Source organism: Cervus elaphus, chromosome X, assembly GCF_910594005.1.
Source record: "Cervus elaphus chromosome X, mCerEla1.1, whole genome shotgun sequence".
In the NCBI taxonomy this organism is placed as follows: domain Eukaryota; kingdom Metazoa; phylum Chordata; class Mammalia; order Artiodactyla; family Cervidae; genus Cervus; species Cervus elaphus.
Window position 1 is genome coordinate 169,918,673 of NC_057848.1, and position 23,528 is coordinate 169,942,200.

Sequence of the window (23,528 nt, forward strand, 5' to 3'; positions counted from 1 at the left end):
CACTACTATTCAACATAGTTTTGGAAGTGTTGGCTACAGCAGTCAGAGCAGAAAAAGAAATAAAATAAATCCAGAAGGGAAAAGAAGAAGTAAAACTCTCACTGTTTGCAGACGACATGATCCTCTACATAGAAAACCCTAAAGACTCTACCAGAAAATTACTAGAGCTAATCAATGAATATAGTCAAGTTGTAGGATATAAAATTAGCATGCAGAAACCCCTTGCATTTCTATACACTAACAAGGAGAAAACAGAAAGGGAAATTAAGGAAACAATACCATTCACCATTGCAACAAAAATAATAAAATACTTAGGAGTATATCTACCTAAAGAAACAAAAGAATTATATATAGAAAACTATAAAATACTAATAAAAGAAATCAAAGAGGACACAAATAGATGGAAAATATACCGTGTTCATGGATTGGAAGAATCAATATTGTGAAAATGACTATGCTACCCAAAGTAATCTATAGATTCAATGTAATCCCTATCAAGCTACCAACGGTATTTTTCAGAGAATTAGAACAAATAATTTCACAATTTGTATGGAAATACAAAAAAACCTCAAATAGCCAAAGCAAACTTGAGAAAGAAGAATGGAACTGGAAGAATCAACCTGCCTGATTTCGGGCTCTACTACAAAGCCACAGTCATCAAGACAGTATGGCACTGGCACAAAGACAGAAATGTAGATCAATGGATCAAAATAAAAAGCCCAGAGATAAATCCACATACCTATGGACAACTTATCTTTGACAAAGGAGGCAAGACTATGGAAAAAAGGAAAAAAGACAATCTCTTTAACAAGTGGTGCTGGGAAAACTGGTCAACCACTTGTAAAAGAATGAAACTAGAATACTTTCTAACACCATACACAAAAATAAACTCAAAATGGATTAAAGATCTAAATGTAAGACCAGAAACTACAAAACTCCTAGAGGAGAACATGGGCAAAACACTCTCGGACATAAATCACAGCAAGTTCCTCTATGACCCACCTCCCAGAATATTGGAAATAAAAGCAAAAATAAACAAATGGGACCTAATTAAACTTAAAAGCTTTTACACAACAAAGGAAGGTGAAAAGCAAGGTGAAAAGACAGACTTCAAAATGGGAGAAAATAATAGCAAATGAAGCAACAGACAAAAGATTAATCTCAAAAATATACAAGCAACACCTGCAGCTCAATTCCAGAAAAATAAATGACCCAATCAAAAAATGGGCCAAAGAACTAAACAGACATTTCTCCAAAGAAGACATACAGATAGCTAACAACACATGAAAAGATGCTTAACATCACTCATTATCAGAGAAATGCAAATCCAAACCACAATGAGGTACCATTACATGCCAGTCAGAATGGCTGCTATCCAAAACTCTACAAGCAATAAATGCTGGAGAGGGTGTGGAGAAAAGGGAACCCTCTTACACTGTTGGTGGGAATGCAAACTAGTACAGCTGCTATGGAGAACAGTGTGGAGATTCCTTAAAAAAACTGGAAATAGAACTGCCATATGACCCAGCAATCCCACTGCTGGGCCTACACACCGAGGAAAGCAGAACTGAAAGAGACATGTGTACCCCAATGTTCATCACAGCACTGTTTATAATAGCCAGGACATGAAAACAACCTAGATGCCCATCAGCAGACGAATGGATAAGAAAACGGTGGTACATATACACAAACTCAGCCATTAAAAAGAATTCATTTGAATCAGTTCTAATGAGGTGGATGAAACTGGAGCCCATTATACAGAGTGAAGTAAGCCAGAAAGAAAAACACCAATACAGTATACTAACACATATATATGAATTTAGAAAGATGGTAACAATAACCCTATATGCACGACAGCAAAAGAGACACAGATGTATAGAACAGACTTTTGGACTCTATGGGAGAAGGCGAGGGTGGGATGTTCTGAGAGAACAGCATCGAAACATGTATATTATCAAGTGTGAAACAGATCACCAGCCCAGGTTGGATGCATGAGACAAGTGCTCAGGGCTGGTGCATTGGGATGACCCAGAGGGATGGGATGGGGAAGGAGTTGGGAGGGGGGTTCAGGATGGGGAACACATGCAAATCCATGCCTGATTCATGTCAATGTATGGCAAAAACCACTACAATATTGTAAAGTAATTATCCTCCAACTAATAAAAATAACTGGGAAAAAAAGAAATCTGAATATACATAAAGAAATAAAGACACTGGGGAAAAAAAGGAAACCAAAATTGAAAGAGACACATGTATCCCATTGTTCATTGCAGCACTATTTACAATAGCTAGAACATGGAAGCAACCTAGATATCCATCAACAGATAAATGGATAGAGAAGTTGTGGTACATATAAACAATGGAATTTTACTCAGCCATAAAAAGGAACACATTTGAGTCCATTCTAACGAGGTGGGTGTACCTAGAACTTATTATACAGAGTGAAGGGAGTCAGAAAGAGAAAGATAAATACCATATTCTAACACATATATACGGAATCCAGAAAAGTGGTACTGAAGAATTTATTTACAGGTCAACAATGGAGAAACAGACATAGAAAATTGATTTATGGACATGGGGAGAGGGGAGGAGAGGTATGGAAAGAGTAATACGGAAACTTATACTACCATATGTAAAATAGATAGCCAAAAGGAATTTGCTGTATGTCTCAGGAAACTCAAACAGGAGCTCTGTATCAACCTAGAGGGGTGGGATGGGGAGGGAGGTGGGAGGGAGTTTCAAAATGGAAGGGATATATGTATACCTATGTCTGATTCATGTTGAGGTTTGACAGAAAAGAGCCAAATTCTGTAAAGCAAATATCCTGCAATAAAAAAAAGATTAATTAAAAAATAACCCTGAATATCTACTCAGTATTCTAAATAATTGAAGCTGCCTTGCTTGAAATCAATTACATTGTTGGTGGTGAAAAATAATTCATTCTTTCTTGTATCTGGACAATGTGGACAACTTCCTGGAACAGGTCTTATTACTTGAAAATCACACACCTTTGGGTCACATTACATATCTCTGAGCTCAGACTAAGAATGATGCTGATTTTTCCTTAACAAATGTATCAACATTTGATGTTCTTCCTCCTTTCTGTCTTAATTATAGATAATTCTCAGGAATCAAAGTGCCAATATTTATAGAACACCAATCCTGTACTCAGCACTGTGTGAGCCACAGATGCAGATGGTAGCCTTTATTCCCTCCAGGAACACAGAAAGTAGTTGGGAGAGTTAAAATAATCACATTTGAAAAGAGAGAAAACTATTCAATAGTCACTAAGCCCTACTGTGTTCTGTTGTTGGGATGGGAAGATAAGTGGGGGTACATGCTCTCCAGGGATCAGCCTACAGTGCAGGAGATGTGGCAGCCATGGGTTCAATCCCTGGGTCAGGAAGATCTTCTAGAGAAGGAAATGGCAACCCACTCCAGTATATTTGCCTGAGAAATTCCATGGACAGAGGAGCCTGTTGGGCTATAGTCCATGGGGTTGCAAAAGAGCTGGACAAAATTTAGAAACTAAATAACAACAACATGCCCTCCATAGTAGAGGTGTTTTCTTATTGGGGGATAGGGGGAAAGTTTCTAAGACTTGTAGAACTTCAAAGGAAGAGGAGACTAATGAAACTAGGCACAACTAAGGAAGACATTGTGGCTAAGGGATGTTTTGAAGGATGAGAAGTCAGACAGGCAAGCAGTGGGAAAAAAAGATCATGAAGTAGAAATGACCAGCTTTGCATGATGCCCAGAGCCAGGGGCAGTATACAAGCTGGACACCCATATCCACTAGCCCTGGAAAGGTCCCAAAATGCTCATAGTAAGAGGAAAAAGCAAAGCACATTGAGCAATGGAGAATGAGAGCATGCTGGGCTGTGTGGAACAGGCTAGATTGTGGAGGGCCTCGAAAGTCCAGCAGAGAAAAATGGAAGGTGTATGGTAATCCATAGGGAGCACAGTATGTTTCTTAGTTGGGGACGGACACAGTGGAAGCATGTTTGGGGATAATTAGCAGAGAAACAGGAGGCAGAGGTGCCTGGAATATGTAGAATTAAGATCAAGGAGGTGGACTTGGAAGTAACCACAGGGACCCCCCAGTTGAGGTGATGACACCTGAGGCTATCGAACAGTCTAAATGGTAGTAGAGAAGCAAAGTGGAGGTGAGCATCTGGAAGGAAAACCCTACCAGATGGAATCAGAAGATGAGAAAGGATTCGGGCAGGGATTAAACACTATGGTGGTAGAACCCTGGCTGACTCACATAAATCCTTTAAGCCAGCAATACTTCTTAGGATCAATGTGATAATAGCAAAAGATTCACAAAAGATGTGGCAGAGAAATAGCTTCTGTGACAAAACCTTTCCTCTTGGGGCAAAGACAGGTGATCCTGTCAGCAAACCAGCTGCAGAGGCTACATGCACGGTCAGGTGAGACATGGCTAATGCATTCATCCACAGATTTGTCCCAGGGCTCATCATTCCAGAACTGTGGGCCTGGCTGTAAACAGTTTCGGGGGTTAAGGGAGCCTAGAAGTTTGAAAGTTACTCAATTTAGAACATCCTTGACCTTGTTCTGAGTAGTCACTGAGAGGACCTCAACCTCTGACATGCTCAACAGCAGTCTGAAAGTAACAAGAAAGGGCTTAGGGTCAGTGGGCTTAGCAGAAGCTTAACTGCACACCCAGGGCAGCTTGCACTGTTCCTCAGAAGTCTGTTTCACTCATAGTCGCTTGGACCACTATTCAGAAGCAACTCCCCCAACTGCACCCCCATGGACCATGAAAACTTCACAGCAGGTATTAGAGCAGCCCCATAGGGAAACATGTGGCTCAGGCACAAGATAACTTATTAAAACCACTCCACCCTGATGCAAACACACCTACCCATCATGGAGATGTGATGCAAGAGTGCAGGCTAGGCAAAGCCAAGAAAGACACAGTGGGATGAGAGGAGGGAGGTGAGATGCATGGAGAGAGTAACATAGAAATTTAAAAGACTTTATGTAAAATAGATAGCCAATGGGAATTTACTCAGGGAAGTCAAACAGGAGCTCTGTGACAAACTGAAGGGTGGGATGAGGAGGGAGATGGGAGGGAGGTCAGGAGGGAAGGCAAATGGGTGTACCTATGGCTGATTCTTGTTGATGTATGACAGAAAACCACAAAATTCTATAAAGCAATTGTCCTTCAATTTAAACATTTTTTTAAAGCCAATAAGTATTGAAAATATTGGGCTTTGGTGTTTATAGAAGGAAAAAGTGCAACATTGATGATTTGACACAAAGGCATTTCCACAGGCAGGACTTTAGAACACCCTTTCCTGCAAGGAGAAGCTCCAGGGTTCAATGGTTGATGAACCACTTACCACCACCTTGCCACAGAAAAAATGGGATGCAGTGTTGTCTTTTAGTTACTAAGTCGTGTTTGACTCTTTCATGACCCCATGGACTATAGCCCACCAGGTTCCTATATCCATGGAATTCTCCAGGCAAGAATACTGGAGTGGGTTTCTATTTCCTTTTCCAGGGATCTTCCTGACCTAGGGACTGAACCAGAGTCTCCTGCATTGGCAGGCAGATTCTTTACCATTGAGCCACCAGGTAATCCCCAAATGCAGTGTATCATCTTGTTAAATTAGAAACTACAACAACATCTTGAAATATGGATGTTTCATATGAACACACAGGGAGCTAGAAGACAGGTGGCCCTAGTTTTGGTTCCCCTAGAATCACGCCCTAAAATAAGAATTCTAGAGCAAGTAGTTTCCTTGGGAGATGTGCTTTCCAGAGAAAGGATGGAGAGCTTCAATAGAGATAGGAAGGGAGCCAAGAAAAGTTGCATTTCAAGAAAGATTAAGGGAGCTTCATTCTACTGGAGAACTCTGCTAGCCTATGGAGAATTACCTGAGTTATCATGTTTGAGGCTGAGGGAGCTGGGGTATTTATACTCCAGTTCCTATGGGTCACAAAGCATCACGTCTCTGACATTTCCAGTCTGCCCTAAGCACTGACAAAGTAGGCTTCAGGCATGAGGGAAAAACCTCCAAGTCACTGACGAGCTGCTTGCACTTTAGTAACTGTCTGGTATGTGCTGCAGCCATGAGGCAGAGGGGACATGGGCAGGATCTGCCACACACGTCTTCCTCAGAAAATCTCCCAAATGTTAGGCCAAAAGACAGAGTTTTTAGGCAAACATGTTGTTTCTCCCAAAGTATATTTTTCTCTCATTTCCTTCAAGCAGATCCCCATTTCCCATTTTCTGGAGTTCCACCACTAGGAAGAGGCAAAGGTCCAAAAGAAGAATCAGGTATTAGTTTGCTAGGGCTGCCAGAACAAAGTGTCACAGACTGGGTAGCATGCACAATGGAAATTCATTTACTTTTTTTAAAAAATAATTTTATTTGTTGATTTATTTATTGCTTTGCTGGGCCACTGTTGCTGCACAGGCTTTTCTCTAGTTATGGCGAATGGTGGTTACTCTCTAGCTGTGATGTGCAAGCTTCTCACTGTGGTGGCTTCTCTTGTTGCAGAGCACGGGATCTAGGGCACACAGCCTGCAACAGTTTCGGCTCCCAGGTTCTAGAGCACAGACTCAACAGTTGCATGGGGTAGTTGCTTTGTGGCATGTGGGGTCTTCTAAGATCAGGGATTGAATCTGTGTCTTCTGCATTATCAGGCGGGTTCTGTACTACTGAGCTACCAGAAAAGCCCAAGAAATTAATTTTCTGACAGTACTGAAGGCTGAAAGTCCAAGATGAAGGTGTCAGCAGGTCAGGTTTCTCCTGAAGCCTCTCTCCTTGGCTTGCAGATGGTGGTCTCCATCCTGAATCTTCAGATGTCACCTTCCCTGTGCCTGCCCAACCCTGTGTTCCTTTATGTCTCCAAACTTACTCTTCTTATAAGAACCACAGTCAGAATGAATGAGGGCCCACTCATATGACTTCATTTAACCTTTCTTTTTTCGTTGTTGTTGTTGTTTGTTTTTTTAATTAATTAATTTATTTTAATTGGAGGCTAATTACTTTACAATACTGTAGTGGTTTTTGCCATACATTGATAAGAATCAGCAATGGGCATACATGCGTTCCCCATCCTGAACCCCCCTCCAAAGTTCCTATATTCAAACAGAAACACATTCTGAAGTGCTGGGGTTAGGGCCTTAACATGTGAATTTGGAGGGGGAAACAAAATTCACCCCATGACAGAGTGTTAAAAATCATAGTCATCAGTTAGATTTGTACAATTTCTGTCAAAAAGGAAAGTAGTGTTTTTACCAGTCTCAAGCAAACAGTTACAGGCAAAAAATGAATAGGTGGACTTTAACTGCTGTCTTAATTTGGAGGAGAATTTAAATGGTCTAAATTTGGTTGAGAACTGCACCCTGGGTGGTCTGACTCAGACCACTTACAGGTCTACCCTTGAGGGGTTTACTCAGACCTCACAGGGGTGCTCCTCCTGGCTGGCCAGTCCCCTTGCTACCTGAAGGAGGAAGTGAGGTGGTTCCCCAGGATGCAGATAGCACAGCTCGAGATTTCTGGTAATGACAAGGTAGGGGGATTAGGGCCTGTGGAATCCCCTCCTCACCTTGACTCCTGGCACTGCCTGGACCTTCTTTGCTCTCTGACCTCAGCACACAATCCTCAGACCTCTGTCTTCACCTCCTGGTTCCTGGAGCTCCTGTGAGAGAAATGGAGGTGACACATCGAGGGTATCCTGTGGCACAGCCTTCTGTGATGGTAAGAGGGGTGGACTCTGTGAGGTCCCCCTGTTGTGCAGTGGGAGGGCCTCTTGGGGCTCCCTTGTAGTGCTCAGCTTTCCCCTGACCAGCCTGATCCCTCACCTTTGGGAGCCTGCAGTGAAACTCGTCTGCCTACAATGCGGGAGACCAGGGTTCGATCCCTGGGTCGGGAAGATCCTCTGGAGAAGGAAATGGCAACCCACTCCAGTACTGTTGCCTGGAAAATCACATGGATGGAGGTGCCATGTAGGCTACAGTCCACGGGGTCGCAAACAGTCAGACACGACTGAGCAACTTCACTTCACTTCACTTCAGTGAAACTCAGATCAAGACCCGAGTCTGAACAGAAATGGTGGTGGGGCCCCACATGCAGCCGCACCTGCCCAGGGCCTCCCACGGGTCTTAAGCTGGTGAGATGCTCGGTCATCAACTCCTCCTAACGTCCTGCCTGGCCTCCCAGCACGGACCACGGGGGTGGGAGTCTGCTCAGTCCTCCCTCGGGGTTAGGAAGTCCAGCCTCTGCCTTCTGCCCGAAAAACCTCACCTCCCGAGGTCCCTAAGTCAATGATCAAAAAACTGCTTGCCCTGCACACCCAGTTCTAGAGCTTCCAAGAGTCCCCACAAGGACCAGGATCCCTGCCTCCCTGTTGGGGTCTAACCCCCTCAGTCCATCCTTGCATGGAGCCTGAACTCCAGGCAGGACCAGGGACTGTCCCATGCACCATTTTGAGACCTCGCCTCTTTCACGAGGTCCCCAGGCTCTCTGAGACCCTCATGTGAGGAAGGCAGACATGCCTAGTGTGCTCTTCTCACCCCAAGGTCTTCCAGATGACTACAGGGACAGGAATCTGTGGGGTTCCATCAGTCCTCAAGCAAGGTCTCCTCAGTCCTCCTTCAGGCACCTCACCTTGCCTCCGGGCAGGACCTGGGATTCTCGGCTCTCCCCAGCTGAAGCCCAGCTCCTTATACCAGGGCCCCGGTCTCTCCAAGACTCGGATGTCAGGAATTCAGCACATGCCTATTGCACTCATCCTACCCCCATGGTCACCCTGGACTGACAACAGAAACGGGCTTCTCTGAGGACTCCTCTGACTTGGGTCCAGGGTCCCCTCAGTCCTCCGTCAGGGTCCTTAACTTGAAACTTGGAGGAGCTGGGCTTCTTCCCTCTGCTCACCTGAGGCCACACCCCCTATCATGGGTCCCCAGTTTCTCTGAGACCTGGATGTCAGGAAAGGCGGGCATTCCCGGGTTCGCCAGGGCTCAAGATGAGGTCCCTGAGGGAGGATATAAGGAACCCCACAGATCCCTGACCCTGCTGTCAGCCCTGGGCAACTCTTGTGGTGGGATGAGCACTTGGCAGACTGTTTTGACTTCCACATCCATGTCTCAGAGACATTAGGCAAATGTGAGAAGGGGCAGGGCCTCAGATGGGCAGAGGGGAAGATCTTAGTTCTTTTGAGAGTCAAGGTGAAGACACTGAGGGGACCTTGGACCCAAGAGCAGAGTGGGCTCTGGGAAGACATAGGGCAGATGAACACATGCTGCATTTCCTGACATCCAGGTGTCAGAGAGACTGGGGACCTGGTATAGGGGGCTGACTTCCCATCTTCCTTGTCTCTGAGAGACTGGTGTCCTGGTGTAAGGGCTGGGGCCTTAGTAGGGGACAGGAGAGAATCCAAAGTCCTACCCAGAGACAAGATGAGGTCCTTGAGGAGGACTGACAGGACCCTGAGGGAGGACTGATGGAACCCCACAGATCCCCACCCCTGTCGGCATCCCTGGGAGCCCCTGGGGTGAGAAGAGCACACTAGGCCTGTGCTGACTTCCTGACATCCGGGTCTGTGAGAGACTGGGGACCTGGTATGAAAAGCAAGGACTCAGGCGGGGAGAGGACAAGGGCCAGGGGAGTCAGCTCTTCCCATCAGGTGACCAAAGTATTGGAGCTTCAGCTTTAGCATCAGTCCTTTCAATGGATATTCAGGGTTGATTTCCTCTAGGATTGACTGGCTTGGTCTCCTTGCTGTTCAAGGGACTTTCAAGAGTCTTCTGCAGCACCACAGTAGTACTATTTTATACACAGTAGTGTGTATCTGTTAATCCCAAACTCCTAATTTATCCCTTCCCCTGCTTTTCCCCTTTGGTAACCATAAGTTGTTCTCTGAGTCTGTTTCTGCTTTGTAAATAATTTCATTTGTATCATCCTTTTTTCCACATATAAGTGATATCACAGATTATTTGTCTTTCTCTTTCTGACTTACTTCACTTAATACAATAATCTTTAGGTCCATCCATGTTGCCACAGATGGTATTACTTCGTTATTTTTCATGGCTGAGAAGTATTCCTGTGTGTGTGTGTGTGTGTGTGTGTGTGTGTGTGTGTGTGTGTGTGTGTACCACATCTTCTTTATCCAGTCATCTGTTGATGGACATTTAGGATGTTTCCATATCTTGCCTGTTGTAGATAGTGTTGCAATGAATATTGGGTTGCATGTATCTTTTCATATTAGAGTTTTTGCCTTTTCCAGGTATATAGTCAGGAGTGGGATTGCTAGATCATATGGTAGTTCTGTTTGTTGTTGCTTAATGATCCTCCATACTGTTCTTCATATTGACTGTTCCGATTTATGTTTCCACCAACAGTGTACAAGTGTTCCCTTTTCTCTGCACACTCTCCAGCATTTATTCTTCATAGGTTTTATTGATGATGGCCTTTCTGACCAGTATAAGGTGATATTTCATTGGAGTTTTGATTTGAATTTGTCTAATAATTAAGAATGTTGAGCATCTTTTCAAGTGCCTCTTGGCCATCTGTGTCCTCTTTGGATAAAGGGTCTTCTTTGGAGAACGGCTTTTGTGTCAGGGTCACACAGGCTGGGTGGCTCAACCTGTGAACTGTGTTGGTTCAGGAGGCTAGGAGCCAAGGCTGAGGTGTCAGCTGACTTTGGCTCTCATGAGGGCTGTGGGGAGAGTCTGTCCCATCTCTACCACCTCACTTCCAGGTCATTGCTGGCCATGGTGGGCTTGGAGAACTCTGCCTTCCTCTTCACCCAGAGTTCTCCTGTGTGCCTGCCTGTCTATCTGTAAATGTGTCCTTCATATGGGGCCAGGCATCCTGTAAGAAGAGGGTCCATCATAATGGGCTCAGGTGACCTCCATCAGCTCTGTGAAGACCTTTCCTTTGTCTGTAGTGTCATGCTGAGGTACTTGCAATTGAGATTCCAGCACCTGACTCTGAGGGGCATGATGTGTCTCCTCATACCCTACAAAGGCTTTGAGGGAGGAAGACACTGGAATGTTACAAGTATGGAAGGATGACCTTCATGGCTACTGGTGGTGATTCCAGAGGTGAGGAGAGCAGGCCACCAGGATAGGAACCAGAACTCATGGGACCTCATGGACCTGTGATAACTGTGGCTCTGCTGTGTTCAGTGAAGGAAAGGCCTGGGAGGCCCTGGGCTGGGTTCCTCTGGGACCTTGTCCTCGTCCTCACAGCCATGTGGAAACAGAGGCTCCCTCGGAGGTTCTGAGACCATGCTGAGGTTCAGGCCTGCGGCTCTGCTTCTCCGACTCCAACCCCCTCCAGTAAACAGGGACTCCTCTCCAGGTAAAAGAAAAGAAGGGAGATTGGAGGTGTGGTCAGGCCCCCTGCAGTCATGGGCTATCTTTCTATCTCTCAGCATCTCCCCAGCCATGGAATGAGGTGATAGTAACCTAGCAGATTATTTGAGGTTTGAATTCTGTGACCCCTGTGTGGTGCTGTCCCAGGCCCTGGTGATGACACAGAGTGTGCCCGTCCCAGTAGTCCCTGCACTCCTTTGTTCTTTCTCGAGGTTCTGGGCGAGAGCTGTGGCATCAGCTGGCAGTGGAGGCCAGGGTGTGTGAAGGGTTTGGAGGAAGGTGGCTCCCAAAGGCATGGGAAAGACACCTGGCAGGGCCGTCTGAGGTCCAGGGCAGCCCCAGGGCCAAGGCCAGATTGGTTAGCATGGAACTGCCCTCAGTAGCCCTGGGCTGAGATAGGGGATCTGCAGAGCATGGGCAGGGATGGGGCTGGGAGCCAAGGGGTGGGGTGGTGGCCTGGGTGGGGGAAGTCAAGCCCAGGACAGTGCCTGTCTGTGCTGGGAGAGGACCAGAGCCCAGCCTCTGGGCTGTGAAGCCAGAGGCTTGCCCTCCCTCCTCAATGCTCCCAGTGTTTTGGGGCCCTCTGTCTTGGAACTCACCACGTGCCTCTCTCCTGCTGTCTCGTCCTCCTTCCTGACCTCCCCACCACCTCCATGTGATGGATGTGTCCTCTGGGTCACCATCCACCTGTCAGCAGACCATGTGGAGACAGATGGAAGGAGTCAGCCCTCTCTGACCACCATCCCCCATTTTGTGTCAGCAGGCTTGGATGAAGCTCAGGTTCATAGGGCTGAGGTCCAGCCCAGGGCTGTGAGCTTGGAGACTGCTGTATCAAGCTCCAGACCTTTGTGGTTCTGTATATCTGCAGCAACAAGAGGCCCTGGGAGCCCTGGGAGCCCTGGGAGATGAAGTTTAGCTGTCTGTCCTTCTGACAGCATTTTGCAGGTTTCGTCTTAAAGAGTGTCAAGACCCTGGAGATACAATGGTGGCCCATGCTATGTAGACCCGGCACTGTACCCTGGCCGTCCACATGGTGCACAGGGGACTGGGAGGATGTGGCCTGGTGGGAGCTGCTGAAGAAGAGGTTGGGGATGAGCCCTGCCCAGATCCAGGCCTTGCTGTGGGATGGGGATAAGTTTGGCTGCACAGTGATTGTGGGCAAGTGATGCCCTGCCCTGCACTGCCTGCATGGCCCCCGGTGCTGCCCTGGATCTCAGCCAGGTTGTGATCATTTGTTTTCTGTTGAACCAGTTGGTGGGGTGTAGGGGGGACTGAGGGTTCTTCAGAGGGACAGAGAGGGTGCCTGGGCTGGGAGACGGTGGCTGGGTTCCCTTACCACCACTCTGGGCCTCAGTCCCCATTTGTGCTCTGAGGCAGAGGCACATCCAGGTCTGCACGTGGCACTTGCCTCTGTGTGTGTGTGTGTGTGTCCCCACATGTGTGTGTGTGTCCCCACGTGTGTGTGTATGTGTGTCCCCACGTGTGTGTGCCCAGCAGAGACCATGAGAGGCAGCACAGCACCCAGCCTGGGAACCCAGGCAGTTCCACCCCCACTGCCTGCGGCCCGGCCTGAGTAAGTCCCCTGACTCCCCAGCGGTGAGGCCCCACAGCAACACCTGTCTGCTGGAAAAACGTTTGGGGACCTGATGTTCACAGGCTCCCCACCGGGGCCCTCCTGCTCTGTCCCTGCGGCCTTCAGTGGGCAGAATGAGAGCTCCCCATGGCCTGGTGGGTTCCTGGAGCACCAGGCCTCTCCGTTTCATTTTGCTCCCTCCCTCGCTTGGTCTTGCCCTGAATTCCCTTTGCCAAGGTGAGCCAGTCTGAATTGCTCAGCCAGAGGACCCAATTCACCTCGCGTCCCCTCCATGATACAGTCTTCGTCTCTAGGAGGCACGGCTTTGAATGAACTTGTTCTCTTTCTGTCTCCTGTCTTTGCACACAGGTCTTGCAGACACTGGGGACACTTCACTATGCCCAGAAAACCTAGGTCCCGACGAGGTGGAAGAGCTGGAGATTCAAGCCCTGCTACCCGACCTGCGACAGAAGTAAATGACTGTGCTTGCCAAATCCCGCTGGCTGTTGCAGGCTTTGCCAGGGAAGGGTGGGGGGGACATCTTCCAGGTGGACATCCCCTAGCACCTGAACCCCTTTGGGCAGGAGTCCTGTCCAGACTGGGCTCTCAAAAGGGAGGTGACTGAGAGATCAGCACATGGTGACACCCTGAGTTACCACCCCACCCTGGACGTGCGCATCTGGTTCTATTTGAATCAGTCATGCCCTGTGGTGCCCACTTGGTGTGGGGCCCGGGGCAGGGACTCCCCTCATGTGGTGCTGCTCTGGACTCAGTGAGAGTTTCTGGGCCTTTGACCTTTATGGAATGCTAGCGTTGCCACTCACTTTGGCTCTGCTGGATCTGGGTGGTTGAGAGAAACGTGTTGTTAGGAAATCGGTTAGTGTTTTCCCCTCTCTGTTCTGGTCCAAACAGTGCCCAGGGAGTAATGGGGGAAGGCTGGGGGCAGGCTGAGCATAAGCAGACAGCGAGGCCTTGGGCTGGTAGAGAGGCCCGCAGGCCCAGAAACAGGCCACGGTGTGTCCTTGCAGGTGGCCCTTGCCCTGCTGTAAACTGTCTTGTGAGCCAAGAGAAGGCCTGCATGTTGGACACGCTGCCTGTATGCATCACATCCAAACACAGGCTCGTCAATACAGCTGTGAGGACACAGCAAGAAGGGCTGGTGTTCACCTTGTGGGAACCTTGTACTTATCTTTGGGTTTGGGGTCATGCGTTTGCAAGGCTCTTGGCGGGTGGGGTGAGTGACCCTATTTTCTGCTGAGCATCTTAGGGAGGGCCATGGATCGAGAGTTGGAGATGCTCAGCTGCTGATCAGAAACTTGTGGTATCATCGGGGGATCCTTGAGGAGCACCTTCTGCTTCAGGATGCATGACTCATGGAAAGTGACACCCCCACTGTCAGGAACCAAGGTCCAAGAACAAGCCCATCCTGTGCTGGCCTCTGCACTCAACTCAGCAACCACACTCTTGGCTGAGCGTGTGAAATGTTGCTGCTTCAGAAAAAAGGGACCATGGGGACCAGACTGAAGCCTGCCTGGGGCATGGGCTTGCAGCCTCATTGGGCTCATCCTGTGCGGTGTGAATCACATGGACAAATATAAAGAACACAGACTCGCAGTTCTTGTTTGATACTTTATTCCCACAGAGTTTCACTTTAATTTATTAGAACATAAATTGATTTTTTTTTATTACAAGAGAGTGATTTTAAGTGTCCCTAGGGATCTGGAAGCTCAGGAATTTTGTTTGTGCTTGAGTTGCTCATGGAGGGCACCCTTGTAATCTGAGGACTCTCCCTGCTACTCCTCCGCCTCAGAGGCCTCATCTGGGGCCATGACTGAAAGGGCTGCCATCATGGTGGAGTAAAAGGTCTTGTACACAGCCATCACCAAATTGTAACTTGGGTACTCCGGGGGGCTGTTGGTCAGTTCCCCTGCTCCCTCCCTTCCAGCAGTAGCCAGGGGTACAGACGTGGCATTGCTGGACATGCCCTCGTCACTGGGGCCACCCTGCTCACTGGGGAGATGGTTTCCCCTGGCCCACCTGGCTTGATTGCACACAGATCAAAGGCCAGAGAACAGAAATGAGTGCAGGCTGGGGGTTTCTGGGGTTCCATTCTGGGCGTTCTTGTCCATCTCTTGGGTGAACTCATAATGGAATCGAGGAAAGCATCTGGTCTCCACCGCTCACTTCTTTCTCTTTGGGGTGGTTGTTGCACTGGTGGTGGGCTGAGGGTCACCTTTCCTCCGGATGTTCTGCAGGAGGAGAAGCTTGTCTCTCTGAAAGTTGAAGTTGCGATAGATCTGAAAGGAAATGAATCGCTTTAGACAGCAAGGGCGAGAAGAGCCTTCCTCACCACTCTCCTCCCTACCACTATCCTGGCCATGCCTAAGTATGGAGACAAGGTCTCTTCATTCCTGGCAGGTTATGAGGCCCTAGCATGCTGCTCCCTAGAGCTCCCCTGGGGCCAGCCTCACTTAAGGTGATACTGGTGGTCCCTGGCATCAAGTGGCCCTGCAGGGTCTGGAGTCACCCCTGTGGGTCCTGTCTAAGGGGGGTGGTGGAACATGACAGACCCTGCTTCCTCCTCTTTCCTTAACTACCCTCTCATGATAACAATGTTCTTCTGGGAAATGAAACCTGTCCAGCACTCAGCTCATCTAGTCTAGTCTCCCCAGGAGGGCTTTCTACCTTACCATCAGCTTCTTCTTCCCTGCAGAGCACCTCGAAGGGCAGATTTTACTGAACCCATACAGGTTCATTTCACGAATGAAGCTTTTGATGCTGTCTGTCTTGAAGATCTGGTCTGTGCCCCTGAGCTGGAGGACCGCCGTCTGGAAGAGATTTGCCTCAATGACCACAGTGTCTCCCTTGTCGCTGCAGTGCACAGAGGTGAAGGCCGCATCCTCCATGATCATCCAGAGCTTCCTGGGGAAGGACAGCCCAAGGATGGTGTTGTTATCTTCCTTGTTGACCATTTCTGGGTTGGGGCCCTGTGGGGTCAGGTATACTTGGGAGCCCGGATCTGGGCTCTTGGGTTGGTCACCCTGCTTCTCCAAAGCCTCCCTTGAATCCACGTTTGGAACCAGGGAGTAATCATGGGGGTCCCCTGCTGTGGGCTCCCTATCAGTTGATGGGGCCAGCAGGGCTGCCCATGCCTCCTGAGAACTCTGACTAGCCATGGAGTCAGTTTAGCTCAGGAGCATTCTCTACCCAAGCATTGAATGCTCAGGGCAGAAGGGCCTCAGACCAGGGTTGGGGTGCCCCAAAAAAGCTCTCTGGAGAGTCTAGAATCTGGGTCATGGGACAGGCAGCCAATTAAGTGGTCAGCCTCCTTAATTGTTTCATGATGTCACAGAGGTGATGTGGAGAGGCAGCTTTGGCCCAGTGTGGGGGAGGCAGTCTGGGGACAGAGATGGGATCCCCAGCTTGTCTCTTGTCTGAAAGCACAGAAGCGTAGGTTTCAGGTTGCCTACAAAGGCTCCCATCTGCTGCCAGTTGCCTTGTTTCAGGGGGCCAGGCCCTGGATGGGTTGTCAAATGTCCCCCTGTCTCCACTCCCCTCACTAGCAACATGCAGGCTTGTGGCTGGCTTCTGCTGAAGGGCTAGGCCCTGGAAAGTCCTAGGTCTGCTACCACCAAGAGAGATCCCAGGGGTCAGATGGGCCCCTGGTGACTGTCCCTCCCAGAAGATGGGGTCCATAGTGGGCTGATTAGCTCTGCCTGAGTTGATGCCCCCCTCCCATCCTTTTCCCCTTCTGCCTTTGTTGTCTTCTGGCTGGTGCTGCTGGCTGGTTGGTCCCACTCAGTTGGCCCCAAAGTCAGATTCCTGTTGTCCTGCCCCCACCACCCCCCAGGTCGAGCTCTCCCCACAGGAGGGCTGTGGTTGAGCACAGTGGAGTGACCTCATATTCCACTTGACTGTTCCCAAGCACCTGAGACATAGATTCCCCAGGATGTCATGTGGGAGGGCAAAGCCAGGTGCTCCACTGAGCTTACAGCCTCCCGCATTCTGCCCACCCCCAGGCATCATCCCACTGCAGATCACATGCTGTTGCCTTCAGTTTCCAAGTTTTCCATAAACACCACTCTGGTGGCCCTAGAGCGTTCACTTTGGGAACACCTGCATGTGCTTTTCCCCTCCCCAGAGCCTCGGATTCAGACTCCTTGGAGGCTGCTTTGAAAGCCCTGTTTCCTTTTGTCAGTGGGGTGCTTGGGCTTCTGCTACCTGCAGTCCTGGCTGCCCACGTCCAACTTGAGTCTATTTGGATAACTAACCTTTGAAGTACTTGACTGGGGGCTCAAGGTACAGCCTGTTCTGTTGAAAACAAGCACTTCACTGGTCCTCTTCGAGGCCAGCTCTGATCTTCCCTGCCCCTGCCCCTGTTCCCACCACCACTGTGGACCTGTTCTCAGTTACCCAGATGACAGGTCCATCAAATGATTTTGTTGGCTCACGGGTTAGGTGTTTTTCAAGGGCCCTGCTTTACACACACTCACTCCCAGGGACATGTCTGGCTTGTTGAGCTATATGTGACCAAAGGAAGCCCCAGTCTACCTGTATTTGAAAAAAGATGAGAGGCTGGGTGTGGGCCACAGTTCTTGAAAAATCACTGTGTAGGGTACAGACTGGCACCTTGGAAAGGCCCGTATTCCAAGGCCCCAGGGCACTGTCTCCCACCTCTGCCAGTAGCAAGGTCATTTGCCCTGTGTGAGGGCCAGTCCCTGGTGTCTGAAAAGGGAGATCTAAGAGGGTGTGGAAGAAGCTCTCCCAGGGGCCTTTCTGCTTAAGGACTGGTTGCCTGGATGAGCTCCAGGTTTCGACTTGGGCTTCTCTGTGGCCTTTCTGCTTCTAAGCAGGTTGACAAGTCTTTGCATCTGGTCAATTCATCTGACTGGGACCTGACTCTGGAGGCTGTAAACATTGGTAGGGGCCCCTGGTGGCTCCTCGGAAGGGGATGGAAGGTTATGGCATCTGTGGGGAGCCTGGCTAGGTGGTCTTTCTTGCTCCCTTTCATGCTTGGGGCCCCTCCTCATGCCCTGGGCCCTGAGGGAGCTGCTTTTTCTGGTCCCCCTTCTCCAGGAAGCACCCAGGTCCTGGAAGTGGGTTTGTGTGTCACCAAGCGGGTCTTTGTCAGCCGTGGCTTGGGACACTTGTGTTGTGCACACACAAGCTCTCGTGGCGTCCAAGACCTGCTTTTCTCACCCTCACTCTCCCGCCCCTGTGCTTGGCGTCTGCGTGTCGATGTCCCCAGACCAAAGGCCCTCCACCTGCTCCCCTCCCTTGCTGCGGCTGCAGAGACCTGGAGCCTTGGGGGTCCACCTGTGTTCCCTTCCCTTCTGTATCAGAGGAGACTCCTGTAGGGCCTTATCCCAGTAGGCACCAGAACCATACAGTCAGGCTCTCCCTCCCTCCTGCTCGGTGAGAAGCTGGTCAGCCTGGCAGGTTCCATTTGGCAGGAAGCCCCATGGCAGCAGCAGGGACAGGGTGCTGCCCTCATGCAGGTGTTTGGACTGGACAAGGATGCCGGCCCCCAGCAGAGTCAGTTCTCAGCAAACCACAGAGCAGCCCCATGGTGCTTCTGACCCTCCTTGTCCCCTTCCTTCTGTGGGCCTGCTTTTTGTCACCTCAGAGGCATCGTGTAGCACTAAGAAGGGGAAGGCGTGAGAAGTTGGAAGGTCAGGCTGTGGCCTGGGGTGGGCGGGAAGGGCGGGGGCTCCAGAGAAATTGAGACCAGAGCTCTGAGCCCACCCTGGCCCTCACTAGCATACACATGGTCTTGGGAAGATGCCCAAGCCCCGTGGCCTCAGGTCTCCATCTGTGATGCGAGCGGGTGTGAGGAGCCCTGTGTGTTGGGCTACAGGATGCGTGTGAGTGATGAGACAGAGCTCGCAGGGCCTGGTGACTGTTGGCCCTGTGAAGGCAGGGCAGGAATTTCTCACACTGTTTCCCCCAGACACTCCTCCTCTCTCCACTGGATTGGGTTGGCTACTTTGTGGTCCAGGGTGGGTTAGAGAATATGCACCTCAATAGGATGTGGAATTCCTAATTAGCCAAACAGGATGTTTCAGAAATAAAACTAAGAAACTTTTCTACTTAGACCATAGTGGACCATAGTGTTAGTCACTTAGTCATGTCTGATTCTGCTAATCCATTGACTGTAGCTTGCCAGGCTCCTCTGGCCATGGAATTCTCCAGGCAAGAATAGTGGAGTGGGTTGCCACGCCCTTCTCCAGGGGGATCTTCCTGACCCAGGGATTGAACCCAGGTCTCCAAAAATGCAAGCAGATTCTTCATTGTATGGGCTACCCAGAAAGGCCCATTTCCAGTTAGAGGACCTGTGAAATTTGGGTGTGGAGGAGTGTTCCAGCAGGACCCAAGGAAATAAAAGCAAGAACCACTCTTTGCATGTGTCCCAGCTGGTCTTCCATCACAACCCTTACTTTTCGTCATTGCAGCACCAATAAATATTGAGTCTTTGATTACAGTGCCCAATTACAATGAAGATAATTAAAAGCTAGTTAACACCTTGAGTTCTGGATCCCCAGGGCCAGGAAAGAGAGGGTCGGTCCATGGATTTCTGGGCATCACTTCAAGGGAGTGTGATGGGAGTTCTTCAGGATTCCTAGCAGATACTGGGGAGAAAACACCTACGCCATCCTTGTGGTCAGCAGCAAAGTGACAAGAGCCAGGATCCCTTCCATGCTGCCCCAGAAAGAGATCTCTCTGGGGTTTATCCAAGACCCAAAATGCCACCTTACAGCAATGTCCCATTTCCCCTCACTCCCACGATGCACCTCATATGACTGTGGCTCCTAGACCATCACTCTAGGTGTGGGTGGGTCCTGCTTCTCCCAGTGTCCCCACTGCTAACACAGGGCCTTTCACGGAGCAGAGGCTCCAAAAAGGTCTTTGCGATAAATGAGCCAGTGAGGAGGGGACTGCTTGACTCAAGATGAATTGCTACTTCCTTTGATAACCCAGGAAAATCCATATAAACCGAGATCACTTAGCTGTACAAAATGACACACAAAAAGTTTAAGAAGCAATAATTCACTACTATCACTTTTTATTTTCTAATTTTCCACCAACTATATCACTGCTAAATAAATTCACATTTCCAAAATCATTCTAATTCTAATTCCATGTCATCTTGTGCAGGACCATGGAATAAAATGAAAGTGTTCTTAATCTCTTTTACAGAACAGGAAAACTCTTCATCTTGAGCTGGTTGAGTACAAACAAAGTGTGATCAACATCATTGACATAGTTAGATACTGGAATGCACTGTCTTCTCTAAAAAGGAATAACATTTGAAAAATTCCTAAAGAAACAGAGATGAGTCTCCATGTCATTGTAGAGAACAGGACCACAAAGATGCCACACACCGGGTTCCCCCAATGGGCCCGGACCCTCACTGCTGAGAAGGCTGGCTGTTCCCTCTTCAATCACAGAGGGAAGGATCAGCCTCCTTTCCTGTCCCCAAGAAAAGCTGTTGGACGTGGGCCTGGAAGGATCCTGGCTGCTGCTCTGGCTCAGAATCCTCCCCCTCCTCCCTTGCAGCCTCTGCAGAGGGGGTGGGAGGAGCTGGGACCCTTTCAACTGACTCTGTCCAAATACTCCAGGACTTTAAACCTGCTGGTCTCCGCATAGGCCTGGGGACCCCACAGGTACTTGTAGCGAGCAGAGTCACTGTCAGGCACCAGCTGATACACCAGGTACCCCTCCTGCACCCACACTTGGGTCAGCAGCTCCCTGGGCTCCCCATAGATGAAGTGTTCCTACCGGGACACACCCCCATCATGCTGAGTGCTTCCCAGATCTCCTCCTCAGGGGTGTGGTCATCCTCCACAGCAATCAGGCACAGGATCACCACCAGGAGGCTGGCCTTGGGCAACCTCTGCCCATCCCTCAGCATCTCACTGAGGGTGAGGCCCAGGGAGGGGGCCAGGATATAGGTACACTCACTGGGGTCCACCTCTTTCACCTCCAAGCCAAAGACCAACTGCAGGTACTGTGAGGTTTGACCGAGGACCACCAGGAAATGGTCCTGGTAATCTTTGAGCACACTATTCAGCACTTCTGCCTCTGTGATTGGCTCCTTGGCAAGTTGCTGCCTGCAAGACACCTTATGAGCAGGAATTGCACCAGCTCATTCTTCTTCACCCGTAGTGCATCTCGGAGCCAGGATCTGCCATCTTCCTGGTCACATTAGGTGCTTGGCACTTCATCTTGCCTGCTGAGACCGTGGTCTTCAGATGGACTCCCCAGAGTGGCAGCCATGGCAGTGGGAGAGGGGCAGACACCCAGAGGGCTCTGGGGAAGACTGGGTATTGCAGCAGCAGCCACTTCCCTCAGGGGTCCTCCACCTCCACCACCTCCTCCTTCTCCTCCTCCCCCTCCTCCTCCTCCTTCCTCCTCGTCCCACCTCCTCCTCCACCACCTCCTCCTCCTCCACCTCCTCCTCCTCCTATGTTTTGGCAATAATAAGTAAAGTCTCACTTCTTTATGAAAAATGCTTTTGTTTTGATCAAGTGTTCTTGCAGCTTCTCCATGTAAAGTTTCCATCTGTTCTTCTGCTTTATGCTCCCAACACTGCTTCCTTTCTGGCTGCTGTTCCTGTTGCTTGTGCTGCTTGGAGGCAAGAAGGAACCGAGATGCATTGTAAGTTGTTAACTTGTTGCCATAATTATTGTAGAAGCCTGCCACCCCCACGGCAGAGGGACAGTTGGAGGCTGGTTAGAGGGTGAGATGCTCAGATGCCTGTAAGAACAGTGATGGAGAACTTGGGGTCTGCAGCCCCCACTCTGCTTCTGTAGCCAAAGGCACACATAGGTTTTCACATCCACTGATGGCTCCTTCCCAGGTGGCTGTGGGACCTCTGTCCCAGGAAGAATTAGACTGGGGAACAGATTTATTCCTGCTCAATGGGATCCCAGGTTTTGGTCGTGGGTTTTCTAGTCTGGGTCCAGGACCACGCCTTTTTTCAGGGCCAAATTTCTCTAGCTGTAAAACCAATATGAGATGGCCTGCCAGTGGTAGAAAACTATCTTCTTCAGATGAATACAGAGGGTCTGGAGAGCTTCAGACAGGAGTGTTGTCAACATGAAAGTGCAGTTACCCCAAGAGGGGCAACCATAACACACGTGTACTTTCCTGTCTCTGGCTGTTTAGTAAGAAATTAGTAACTAGCGTAGGAGATAACCAGGTGGTTTGGCTTAAAGTTCCTATTAATTAAATCTAAGTGTACTTTCAAAATAAATCGTGATATACCTCACTCTGGGCACACCGGCAGAATCTCTGGGTATGATTGACAACTACACTGTGTCTGACACTAGGTAGGAGGCAGTGTGCTGGCCACTTTTCACCAAAACCTGAAATGCTTGTCCCGTGTGGGGGTTGGGTAATTCAGAGAGACACCCTGGACAGGGGCGTGAGCACCCACAGCTCAGCCAGGATTTGAACTTATTCTGTCTAGTTACAAAGTACATCCCTTTCACATCACAGTATCTTCCACCTCAACAGCACCCAGCTCTCTTGCCGCTGACCCTCTGGCACCAGGGGATGACTCCACTCAGGAGTCCTTGCAGTGACACCACTTGGCAATACCTGTCTTAGACCTATTTGAGGAAAAGCTGGACCCCTGTGATGTCTGGGAGCTGCTGCTGGAGCGCTTCCCTGGACAGTGGCCTGATGCTTAGGGAAGGTCACGTGCACCGACTCCATGGATGAGCCAGGTTGATGGACTTGAGCAAGTCGGAGGAGGCCCTCCTGCCATGGTCAAGGGACAGCTCATCACCCAACTCCACCTTTCCTGAGTAACTGCCCATGATGTCGTCTTTGTCCCAGAGGCCATGACACTGAGGAGGCAGGGGTGGGACAGCTCAGCCAGCTGTCCAGCCAGAGGCTGGGACTTGGTCCTGTGACACCCTAGCCACCAGGATGTGTCCCTCAGGATAGGAAACCACATGTCAAACAGGGCGACTGCAGCCAACGACCCTGATGGACAGTGGAGACTGCTAGGAGAGCATAACCTAAGTGTCCCCACCAAACACCGACCAATAGGCAGGTGAGGAAGTGGTGGATGTGTTGACTAACCTGACTGGGGTCCTTTCACCATATATACGCTCATCAAATCACCATGTGTACACTTCTGACAGCTTACAATTTCACTGACCAATTATAAATTAACAAAGTGTCCTTTAGTTAAAGCTATGGTTTTCCAGTAGTCATGTACGGATGTGAGAGTTGGACCATTAAGAAGGCTGAGTATCAAAGAACTGACATTTTCAAACTGTGTTGCTGGAAAAGACTCTTGAGGGTTCCTTGGACAGCAAGGAGATCAAACCAGTCAATCCTAAAGGAAATCAACTCTGAATATTCATCAGAAGGATTGATGCTGAAGCTGAAACTCAAATACTTTGTCCACCTGATGGGAACAGCTGACTCATTAGAAAATATCCTGATGCTGGGAAAGATTGAGGGCAAGAGAAGAAGAAGGTGACAGATGAGATATTTTGATGGCATCTTTGATTTAATGGACATGAATCTAAGCAAACTCCAGGAGATAGTGAAAGACATGGGAGCTTAGTATGCTGTAGT

At 49.3% G+C, this 23,528-nt stretch overlaps 2 pseudogenes; one reads left to right on the forward strand and one right to left on the reverse strand.

Moving 5' to 3' along the window:
* The first annotated feature begins 12,264 nt into the window (after positions 1-12,264).
* LOC122690600 lies at positions 12,265-13,708 on the forward strand (annotated as a pseudogene).
* Positions 13,709-14,659: 951 nt separating this feature from the next.
* LOC122690601 lies at positions 14,660-16,108 on the reverse strand (annotated as a pseudogene).
* Positions 16,109-23,528: the final 7,420 nt, after the last annotated feature.